A 12319-nucleotide genomic window follows, 5' to 3' on the forward strand; every position below is an offset into this window, starting at 1 on the left:
CAAGTTCAGGTACATTATCAACCACAGAAGATACACATCTATAGAGAAATCAACTGCTAAAATTTATTATATAATTGCATCTTCTGGTATTGAAATTTTCATAAGTAAAAATTAGGACAAGGAATAAGCAAATGTATGAAAATAATTATAGATCTTTTATATGGAAAATACCATCTAGCTGTAAAAAGATCAGGGAATTGTAGGTAAACAGTATATATTTAAACATGTAAATAGACAAATGAAGAAATATCTATATATCCTAATTGCCTGCCTTTTAGGATGGAATTTTTAAGAAACAATTTTATATATTTACTTGAGAGAGACAGAGAGAGCATAAATGGAGGGAGGGGCAGAAGGAGAGGAACAAGGAGACTCCCGACTGAGCAGAAAGCCCGATGCAGGGCTGGATTGCAGGACCCCGAGATCATGAGCTGAGCCGAAGGCAGATGCTCAACCAATTGAGCCACCCAGGCGCCCCTCAAGGTGGAACTTTTATAGGTAGCTTGTAGACATTGTTTCTACTTTCTTATCTGGCATTTATGCCTTAATTCAGGACATCCCCTGCACTATATTGAAACTTCTCAACATCACAAAGAATAGAATATCCATCAACTTCAATATTTTTTTTTCAGAAATGATAACTCTTTCTGTCAAAACTGGCTTTCCTTCCTGTACTCCTAATCTCAGTTAATGACATCTCTGTTCACACAATCACCTGAGCCAAAGACATTCAGAATCATAATGAATTGCTTGCCATCCTGTCTAGGCAGTCATCTATTTCTGTCAATTCTCCTTCCTAAACATCACACTGTGGATCCCCTTCATCTTCATCATCACTGCCTCACTTTGGGTAGTGATGGTTTTTCACCACAAAATTTTCATAGCTTGGTATATAATTGCCTATTTCCAAGGTATCTTTATTCCCAGATCTAACCTCCTTGAGAAAAAGACTTCTTCATGAGAAGTGCAAATACAGACAGATTACTCCCAATTGTAAAATTTCTCCATGGCTTTCCATGATTGACAACACTGCCTTTCTTTTTTTAATTTTATTTTGTTTTACTACACATGAAAACCACATTTCAACCTTTCTCTCTCTGTTTCTCTCTCTCTCTCTCTCTTCTCTCTCTCTTTTATCCACAGGCACCTCACATAAAACTGAAATAACATTTTTCAAACTCTTATTGGTGCACCCTGATTTATAGTATTCCGTTTTATGGTGTTGTATTTCATCTCGGAAAATATCCGTTGTATCCATTAAGATGCTAAATTATTTACTCTTGAAAATACTCGTCAACGGTATGAAGGTCAAACACCTTAACTCGTTGAGCAAGACCCGCTGAGATGCTTCCCTATTTTTCTGCACTCATCCTTGTATAAGTTCCCTTTAAAGAGCCATATTCTGCAAAAGCTGAGCACAGGGAGATCACGATACCTGGGCTCTGTCCACCATGGTTCACTCTGTTCTCGTCTAAGGACAGGTGACTTGACATCACCATGTAAGTTACATTTTATATTCCTGTTACATATACCAAGATTTTACCTAAAACGCATGTTCACTGCAATACTCTATCCAATATCAGTGGAAAAGTGGAAAAAAAATCTAAATGACTACCATTAGGGAATTGGCTGTTTTTTTTTTTTAAAGGTAAAAGTACATTTGTCGATTGAATGAGAAATTTGGTAAAGGCAGTGTCTGAAGATCTAATGATATGAAATGCTGTTTCTAATGTATTTCTAAACAAAAAAAAAATCAAAGAGTCTAGAAAGCATCAACTTTGATAGATGATCTTTCCTATATTGGAGATAAATGGAGCTCCCACTCTTTCTGTGTTTCTTTTTTTAGTCATCATATATTGGGAGCAAGCCGCACAGATACCCTGGTCCTGTCATCAGCAAAAGGCATGGCAATTAGTTACTTTCACAGAAAATTCTCATTTGTAACTAAAAGGAAAGATGACTCATAAACACCAAAAGTTAAAACCAGAAGATCTTTAAGCTAATTCTAGCGACTTCATTCAATTAGAGCGTGTGGAGGCAGGCTTGGTGCTAGGTTAGCAAGCACACTGGCATCTGTTACTAAGGATGTAAGGCTTCTCAGCAAGAATCCTTCACAGTGACGCAAATTTGTATGTGTTACATGCATTCTCATCTGGAACACTAGGATTCCTGATGTCTCCACATTGTTGCCACCATTAAGGAACATGCCCGTTAAACAGAAGTAAAGCTGACATACAGATACAGGTCTTCAGAGCATCCCAGGAACTAAAGAACCAAGGGGAGACAAAGAAGACATCATTTCTTCTGTATCTGTTCCACTTCACTCAATTATTTTTACCTAAATTTAATGTCTTCTCTTACACTTCTTTATTATTATTTATTTTTTAAAAATTTTTATTTATTTATTTGAGAGAGAGCACAAGCTGGTGGGGTGAGCAGACCCCCTGCTGAAGAGGAACCCAATGTGGTGCAGGGCTCCATCCCAGGACCTTGGGATCATGACCTGGGCGGAAGGCAGGCACTTAACCAACTGAGTCACCCAGGTACTCCTAATGTCTTCTCTCTTAATGAATGCTTTGTCTGAAAAGAGCTTTTTATAAGCAAAATATAATTTTCTAAGGAAATTTGGTGAAGGAAAATTTATATTATATACATTAACATAGACCTGTATAAATACAATTAAATGATCATCTGATGATAGGTATTTTTAAATAACCTAAGATTGACATTCTTTTGGCCTTGACATAGTCATGACCATTAAGCTACCAAATGTTCAAAATTTTATCTTCAGTTCTTGTTAGCCTTGACAATTAAAGAAAAAGAAAGAAGAAAAAGAAAGAAAGAAAGACAGAAAGAAAGAAAGAAGAAATAGAAAGAAAGAAAGAAAGAAAGAAAGAAAGAAGAAAGAAAGAAAGAAAGAAAGAAAGAAAGAAAGAAAGAAGAAAGAAAAGAAAGAAGAAAGAAAGAAAAGAAAGAAGAAAGAAAGAAAGAAAGAAAGAAAGAAAGAAAGAAAGAAAGACAGACTCCTGTCTTCATTGCTGTTATTTATGGTCATGTGCTTCCTATGCTTGTCTTAAAAGATCTCTCCTTCTTAGGATGGCACATCCTTTGAAACAAGGATGTAGATTAGATTAGAAGATGGGTATAAACAAGCACTATGAGTTTGGCAGCTGGACAGCAGGACTGTTTAATCTGGCTTTATCTGTGAACATGCTCTGGAACTGGAACAATTGGAAATCTTCCTCACTGAAAGACCTAAGTGTTCTTATGCAACCTCTTAGCAAAAAGTCAAGCTTCTCTCCCAAGAAGCACCAACATCTTTGGTGTTTATATTTTAAACCCATCATCTCAAGCAAAGACTTTATTTTTGTGAAACCTTTAACAGTGGCCATATATTTTATAGAATTTCCCATTTTTAGAACCCCCCAAATTACTAGGTATATTTAGACAAACTGATGAAAGAAATAGCTTATGGAAAGTTCTCATTTGAGCCTAGAAAATCACGTTAGAACTATTTTTAAAGGAAATAGCTAAAGTTTATCTAAGTATTCGGTAGAAACTCAAATAAAATTCCTTAATTCTTCCCTGTCATTTTTTTTTAAATTCACAAAGCTTGCCAGTTTTCTCCTCAAAATGTTTCTCATGACTCCCTTACTGTACAGCTCAGTTAGGAGTATCCTAGCCTGAGGTCCTTCTTAGATCGATTTCCTTTTACTATTTATTCTAACTGCCCTCCTCTCTTTCCGTATACTCACACAGGAACTCCTCTCCCTACTGCCATTGCTGCCAGGTTCATCCTTCTTTACTCAAACATCACAGTTTGAGCTTTCTACTACAATAATATTAACAAACAACTGCAAAACTTAATGAATAATTATTAAGTATTTATTATTGCTCATGAGTCTATGGGTTAGATGGGACAATTTTCTGACCTGCTAGATCTGGCTAGGCTGATCTCGCTTGCTTGGGGTCATGCGTGTGTCTACAGGCCACTGAAGGGTCTTCTGAGAGCTCATGATGAAAAATGACTTCGTTTGTGGTGGACTCCCTTCACACAGTTTCTTATCCTTCAACAGACTATACTAGGCTTCTTCAAAGGTGATCACAAGCGAGAGACAGAGACAGAGGGAAAGAGAGAGACAGAGAGGGAGAAGGTGTACACAACCATTAATTTCAGACCAGGGTTAAAACTGCTGTAATGTCAATCGGGCCACATTCTATTAGTAAAAGTAAATCACAAACTAGTGTATTCATTGCAAAGAGAATGCAGCCTTCACCTCCTTCTGGGAGGGCCTGCCAAGTCACATTACAAAGTTCATGAATGTGGGAAGGGGTAAGAGATTGGGAAGATTTCTTCATTCTACCACAATTATTGTCAACCTCCTGCTCAGAAACTTTCAGCCACTACCTGTTTCATAACTGATCAATTGTCAACTCTGCTACCAATATTTCGAATGTACTAAGTGCTTCCATTTAGCAGACCCTTCATTTCCCACCTAACTTAACTTTCTTTTCTAGTTTTCCTCAACATGCTCGCTCTATCTGAGCCAGCTCCTCTACCTACTATGACGTGAATATGTCTTGCATTTTTAATCACTCAAACCTTTGTGCTGTCACCCCTACTTCCTACCTTATATGCTATTTTCCATCCTTATACTTATCTAAATTCCATTTTATTAAAGTCCAGCTTTCTTTTTTTACTAAGCCCTTTTTTTTATTAGAATCTCAGTTGTTTCCTGATTATTCCAGTACACATTAGTATTTTTATTTATTGTTATTTTTGAGCCCCTACAGCATAGCATACTTTCCACACAATTTTAGCCCTAGTTACATAGTTCTTTGTATCACACACTTTTTATTCATGAGTTTTGGTTTGGCCTACCCCACAAGAGTATGAAATACATATCCCCCGGAGTCTAAAAATTACTTCTAATCATACAATTGGTATGTTATGGGTTGAATCGTGTCCTCCAAAAATTCATAGCTTGGACTCCGGACCCCCAGTTCATTAGAATGTGATCCTATTTGGAGATAAAGTCTTTACAGAGGTAATTAGGTTGAAATAAAACTCATTAAAGTGAGTCTTAATCTAATATCACCATTGTCCTTATAAAAAGAAGAAACTTGGACACAGAGACAGACAAATGTAGAGGAAAGACAATGTGAAGAGACACAAGAGAAGACAGCCGTCTATCTACAAGCCAAGGTGGGAGGCCCAGATCAGATCCTTCCCTCATAGCGATCAGAAGGAACCACCACCTGGACTTCTATCTTCCAGAACCATTAACAATAAGTTCCTGTTATTTATACTACTCAGTCTGTGGCACTTTGTTTGAACAGGCTTAGTCATCTAAAATGAGGTATTAAATAAGTAGCTTGATTAGTTGAATAGATGAAAGATTCATAAGTATAATCTATTAATTCCCTGCTCTTGGACAAGAGAAATTTCGACTGAATTCCCAGGAACTTAAAATTTTCTGGATCATACATTCACCATATACAAACCAAGGGATTTTGTTTTCAGGGTGCATCATCCAATATTAAACTTTGAATTGTTAAACTGAATTCTCTACCTTATATTTTAGATATGAGAAGAAACAAATGAAGATGGAAAGAGCAAAGATGAACAGTAAGTATGCTTTTGGAAAGCAAAGTGGGCTATTTTGCTCTGTGCCCCTATAGAATAATGATTGGCAAACAGAATCTGAATGAAATTAAAAACTGAATATGGATACAGTTATATGAACGTGGAATAGATTCAGCTGAGACATAATGTTACTTATTTCTTCTTTGGGAGATACACTGAATGAGACCAACATAACCTCCTTGCCTTTGAGACCTTAAAGTTAAGTCATATGTTAACAAAATTAAAAATTAATAACAATGATAATAATACTAATGGGTAGGGATGCCTGGATGGCTCAGTGGTTGAGCGTCTGCCTTTGCCCCGGAATTCCGGGATCGAGTCCCGCATTGGGCTCCTGCATGGAGGCCTGCTTCTCCTCCCTCTGCCTATGTCTCTATCCTTCTCTGTGTCTTTCATGAATAAATAAGTACGATCTTTAAAAAAATTAATACTAATGGGTAATTAATTTCGTGATAGGCAAAATGCAGGGAGGAGAGGTCATCTGCGGCAGGGGTTCTAAACTTTAATAGAAACCCAGGGAAGTACCTGTGAGTAAATGCGACCCAAAGAATTTCTATACAGAAATTGTCTATCTCAATGACAGTGAAAGGGAGAAAGTGGGTTAAATGAAGGAAATAGAACGATTACATCATGAATCTGGACAAAAAAAAAATCTTGGAAGATAAAACCATCTGAACATAATTCTTTTTTTTTTTTTTTTTTTTTTTTGAGTATGGTTAAGCTGATTTTTTTTTCTTCCTCCTTTTCCCACACCATAAAGTTCTAGTGTGTGGTTCTGAAACTTTCTGCAAGAAACACGCCCCACCTCCCACAGGCTGCTGCCCAACCTGGACTGACACACTAGAAACAAGGAATAAAATAGTAAGACATGCCTCAGAGACTTGCTTCAACTTCTGCAGTGAAGAGAAACACACAGGTCTGACCACCAAAATTGAAAATCCAACCCAGTACTTCAGATATAAAAACGATACCAGAAATAGAAACAGGCAATCATCAAGAGAACGATTTAAAGCACCTGCCGATGATTTAGTCTCAGAGCCTAACTCGGGCAGAAGAAAATTCAATATTGTTCAATGAAGTAAATAAAGTATTGAGGAAAATAAAATCCTGGTGCCTAAGATAACAATAGTATTGATGTCTGCAGATTCTGCGTGACAGATGCACTCGCCCGCCGCAGCAGAGGTGGCTGCAGAGCTATATACCAGCTTGTGGCATCATAAACTATTCAATATAGACAGACTCATCCCCAGGACAGAGAGATTTGGGCAGTTCTCCTGTGTCCTGTTCTTTGGAGGAGCCGAGCTCCACTGCCAGCAGTCAGCTGGGCAGCACTTCTTTGAGCCAGGGGGAGCTGTTTGCCAGACGGAGCTGCGAAAGGACATAAGCCATGGTTCCACCATCAGCAGGACTTAAATTGGCCTGGTCTCCCAAGCCAGATAAGGGATATTAACAGGAGCCACCAAGAAAATACACCCCTGGGAGGAATCATTAAAGAGATTATAATAGGAGTCCTCAGTTGGGGCCAAAGAGCCAAATCTGGCCCCCAGACTTGTGTTGTTTGTCCTGAATAACATTGGTTCACATCCATCCTTTTTTTTTTTTTTTAATATTTATTTAGTTAATCATGAGAGACATACAGAGAGAAGCAGAGACAAAGGCAGAGGGAGAAGCAGACTCCCTACAGGGAGCCTGATGTGGGACTCAGTCCCAGGACCCCAGGATCACAACCTGAGCTGAAGTCAGATGCTCAACCACTGAGCCACCCAGGTGCCCCCATCCTTTTAAGTTTCTTTTTTTTTAATTAGTTGCTAGCCTTTAAAAACTTGAATTTCTATATTCTCTTGAAAATTTAGAGGAGCTGATGAAATGTGGTGTGGATAAGGGCCCACTTAGTCTTCTCGATGGGGGCACACATTCACTAATTTGCTAGCACTCCACGATGTTTTGCTGCTATCTTATTTGCTTCACATGGGCTGGCCTTCCAAGACATTTGACTCTTAAACCTGCTACTGATATTTTGAACAAGAAGAGGTAATAAAGGATGGAGATTAGGAAATTTTGACCGGAGAGGGAGTTTATTGCCCATACAAGAAGCAAAGGCCAAAAATGGTTGTATTAGTTACTTCAGGAGACATAGGAAAGATTACTCAAATATCAAGGAAAGGGAATAAGATCTCACAAGAAGTAAGACATAAAGCAAAGAGATAAAATAGGCCATAGCGTGGGATAATTTATGCTCTTTCATCCAGAATGAAGGCATGCAAGCACCTAGAAAAGCTTATCAAAGTAGAAGTCTGTATTAGTTAGCTCCAGCTACTGTAGCAAAATACCATAGATTGTGTGACTTAAACGACTGAGATTTATTGTCTCACAGATCTGGAGGCAGGAAGTAAAAGGTCAGGATGCCATCATGGTTGATTTCTGGTGAAGATCCTCTTTCTGACTTGCTGCCTCCTCACTGTGCCCTTATATGCTGGAGCTCTCTGGTGTCTCTTCTTATTAGGGCAGTAGCCCTATCACAAGGGCTTTTTTTATTTTTTCATTTTTTAAAAGATTTTATCTATTTATTCATGAGACAGAGAGGTAGAGACACAGGCAGAGGGAGAAGCAGGCTCCACGCAGGGAGCCCAATGTGGGACTCGATCCTGGGACTCTAGGAGCTCATGAGCTCAGCACTCCTTAGTTGCCTCTCAAGGGTTCCATCCCTAAATACACATTGGAGGTTAAGACTTCAACACATGAATTTAGAGGGAAGCACATTCAGTTGATAACAGTTTCCATCAAAGCTACACTTACAAAACTGCCCTCTCCTGCTTGACCCCACGTGATAATGGCATTATAATGAAAACTGTGTAAGTCAGGGTTCTCTAGAGAATAAAACCAATAGGGAAGAGACCAGAAGAACCAATGCATAAGTTTTAGTTCAAGTCCAAAGGTTCAAGAAGCAGGAGTTGAGATGGTGTTAAGTCCTATTCCAAGGCTAAGAGATCAGTGTTTCAGGTCATGCAGACAGGCAGAGAAAAAATTCTCCCTTCCCTGCTTTCTTGTTCTATTCGGACCCTCAACAGATTCAGTGAGGTCAATACACACCGTGGAAGTCAATCTGCTTTCCTCAGTCTACTGCCTATTCAAATACTAGTCTCTTCCATAAATATCCTCACAGATACACCCAGAAGTAATGCTTAACCAAATTATCTGGGCACCTGGGATCTAGTCAAACTGACATATAAAATTAAGCATCACAAAAGTATATTTTGCAAATGAAGTGATCAGGAATTTAAAATTGGACCATTCCTAGTTTATTTAGCTCTGCATTAAATACCTGAAAAGACTTTAGAAAGAGTTTCTGCCAGAGACAAAAAACAATATCATGAAGGAGAAAATATTACTTTCACACATAAGGAATAACCTGAGTATCTGTCCTTCATAGGGTTTTGTGATACAGTTACAGCCTGTGATACAAGCTGTTACTCTTTTAGACTCAGATAAAATCAGTATAAGTAAAAAGAGAGAGAAGAAAAATCACCATTTTTTATAAAGAAAATCCCCAAGTTTATAAAGAAACTTCAGAAATATAAAACTCTGAACTAGAAAAAAACAAACAGATCCTCTCAGGGGTTCCTGTGTAAGAGTTTGGACCAATCTAGATATAACTGCCTGGACTACTCTCTCTGCCCTTACCATCATGCTGGAGGGCTGCGCTTCTAAGAAGGAAAGAGCACACACAGCATCATGGCATATCAGATGACCTCTCCAATAATCTGAGAAATCAGGCATCATTGACTGGCATGGAGTATCATGCACCCGGTCTGGGACAGTGCTCTGCAAGACCACTTGTGCCGAACATCCGAAAGGGGGCATCGCATGTAGTCTACTATATGTTTATTTTATTTTATTTTTTACTATGTCTTCCCTAAAAATTTCTTGAGGAAAAGAAGAAACTTAAAAAGGAGGTTAAACAGAAAAGTTCTCTGAAATTCCTCTGGAGTTTAGTTTGGAGTGACTTGTGTGCCACCAGAAAGATGGGAGTAGAACTACTTTTTCCTGTTGTTCCCACTAAGCACAATTGAAAAACCCTATACATTTTATGTAAAATAAATGTAAAGAGATTGTGAAGGGTCAAAAGAAGAAATTATCTAGAAGATACACAATGTTACACGGATAGGGGTGAGAAATCAGGACCCCCTCCACATCAGTCTCCACTGATACAGCAAAGCAGTGATCTAATTACTGTTGTGCAATGGTGAAAGTCTTCGCTCTCCACTAGGCCTCTGACACCACCCCACTGGAGAGAGATGGGAGCCTCTTTACTGCCAGTTGGAAGTGGAAATTCGGGTTCCCGTGGGCTTCTCTTGACAACACAGGTGAGGTGAGGGTGCAGAAAAGACCTCGTTCCCAGCCAGTAGATTAAATTAATTCCAGTATCCATGTGCTCATTGCTAGTCTATAGGAGTATAGTTGATTTCTGTATGTTAACATTTTATCTTTCAACTTTACTGAATTAATTTATGAGTTCTAGGATTTTTATTTTTACAGATTCTTTTGGAGTGTCTACTTGCATGATCATCGTATCTGTACAGAAGGACAATTTTATTTCTTCCTTTTCAATCTGTCTCCTCATGTCTGTGTTTGCTCCTCTTCTTATAGGATACCAGTCTTATTGAACTAGGATCCACCTTAATCCAGAGGAACTCGCCTATTTGATTATATCTACAAAGACCCTATTTCCAAATATGGACATATTCTGAGGTTCTAAGTGAACATGGATTTTATGCAACAGTACCCCCCACTCAAAAAAAGCTTGTCCTCTCCACCCAGAGGAGTAGGAAAGGGGAAGTCTAGCAAGGTACAACACTTTGCAACAATAACTGCTCTAGTCTAACCAAAACCTTTGGCCCTATATCATATTGACACAATGAAAGTCTGAATAAGCAATGAGTAAGGTAAACTCCTATCCTTATGAGGTTGGGGTCCCCATTATCCCTGCTGGAATAGTGTCAGAAAAGACCAACCAGGCAACTTGAACCTTTAATCTCTACTGGCTGGTAATGAGGCCTTTACTGCACCCCCACCTCCCCTGTGTTGTCAAGGGAAGCCCACGGGAGCCTGAATTTCCACTTCCAACTGGCAGTAAAGAGGCTTCCATCTTTCTCCAATGGGGCGGTGTAAGAGGCCTGGTGGTGAATGAAGAAAAATCTCTAGCGCTTGACCTGAGTCCTGATTCCAATTCTCAGTTGAGAAAATCAATGTGATCAGAGAGACTAAGAGGGTAAGAGGGAAATTAGGAAGAAAAAATGATACCTCTGTGAGTAGCTCTACCTTCGGAGATAGAAGAAATCACTGGAAAGAATTAGATCTCTAGGGCCTCCAAACCAAGGGAATTAGATAAATGACAAACATTTCCAATGTAAGAGGTCATCCCATTGTAAAAGTTTGTCTTCATTGTATTACCATTAAAAATTAGCCAAGGGGGAGACTGGTCCTAAGTTAAAATTTCAAAGTGAAAATACTTCCAAAATAACTTTGCTAAATACATTTACTTACAGATAAAAGACTTCACTGTTCAGATTTATTGTTTATAAAAATACACTGTGATCAATGGGGTAAGATTTTATTGTGAAATTTCAGGGTTTATGTAAGTTGGAATATGATCTTTCTACTAGTACAATTATAAGCAAATAATAAAAATTCATCCTTAAAACAGGGTATGGCTTTGACCTCTCCAAGGGAAATTGATGGATTGTTAGAAAAGTGTGGTAGGAGAAATTCCAAGGTGGCTTCACGAGCTCCATCTCCTGGTGTTGAATCCCATATAATCTCATCCCCTTGAGTAGAACAGGACTTCTGTTTTGCTTGTAGAAAGCAGAATGTGGAAAAAGTAATAGCTATCAACCCCTTGATTAAGTTACTTTATACAGCAAAGGTGGTGAGATGTCTTTCCCAAGATTACATCACGTTCTATGAAATTCTGTTAGCAGATCAGTATACAGGAAACTCTCCTGCTGGGCTTGAGGAGGTGAACAAGCACACTGAGCACTTGGTGTGAAGAAGGCCACGTGGTAGGGTACTGCAGCAGCCTCTAGAATCTTCCACTGACAGCCAGCAAGAAGCATGGGCCCTCAGTCATACAGCCACAAGGAAACAAATTCCTCCAACAATTGGATGAATTTGGAAAGATTCTTTCCCAGTCAGTGCTCCAGATGAGAATGAAGTCTACTTGCCACCGCCCCCCGCATTGCAGCCTGTGAGACCCCAAGCAGAGGATGCAGCAAAGCTGTGCCGCAGCTCTTGAACCACTGACATCATGAGATAAGAAATGTGTTGTATTATAAGCTGTTAAGCTGGTGATAGATCGCTATGCAGCAGCATGTCTAGGATGAGTCATAATTGCTGAGAGCAGAATGGTATCAGTCTTGATAAAACTGAAATAAAGCATTATTATAAAATAGGTTGTTTTCATTATTATTTTCTTTTTTTGGCATAAAATTGATTAGTGAGAAATGTTCTTTCTAGACTGGGTACACTCCAACGACAGAGTAGAGGAGGACAGTACATTCATGTGGTGGTATAATCTGAAAAAAAAACTGATTCTTGAGTGGCTTCCCCAAAGCTGAAATTCTCAATTTTTTTAATTAAAATATTTCATGTATTTATTTGAGAGAGAGAGGGAGA

The 12319-nt window shown here is 38.7% G+C and overlaps 1 long non-coding RNA gene across 4 annotated transcripts; it reads left to right on the forward strand.

Annotated features, from left to right (window-relative positions):
* Positions 1-2058: 2058 nt before the first annotated feature.
* Positions 2059-12093, forward strand: LOC125755207 (uncharacterized). 4 transcript variants are annotated; one of them, XR_007411075.1, is made up of 5 exons: positions 2059-2543; positions 5586-5629; positions 9915-10011; positions 10295-10493; positions 11626-12093. It is a non-coding gene; the product is annotated as an uncharacterized LOC125755207 (long non-coding RNA). The 4 variants fall into 4 exon arrangements; XR_007411074.1 differs by lacking the exon at positions 9915-10011 and having other exon boundaries at positions 2068-2306; positions 2412-2543; XR_007411076.1 differs by lacking the exon at positions 9915-10011 and having other exon boundaries at positions 2061-2543; positions 11623-12093.
* The last annotated feature ends 226 nt before the right edge of the window (positions 12094-12319 follow it).

This window comes from Canis lupus, chromosome 6 (genome assembly GCF_003254725.2).
Source record: "Canis lupus dingo isolate Sandy chromosome 6, ASM325472v2, whole genome shotgun sequence".
Classification (NCBI taxonomy): domain Eukaryota; kingdom Metazoa; phylum Chordata; class Mammalia; order Carnivora; family Canidae; genus Canis; species Canis lupus.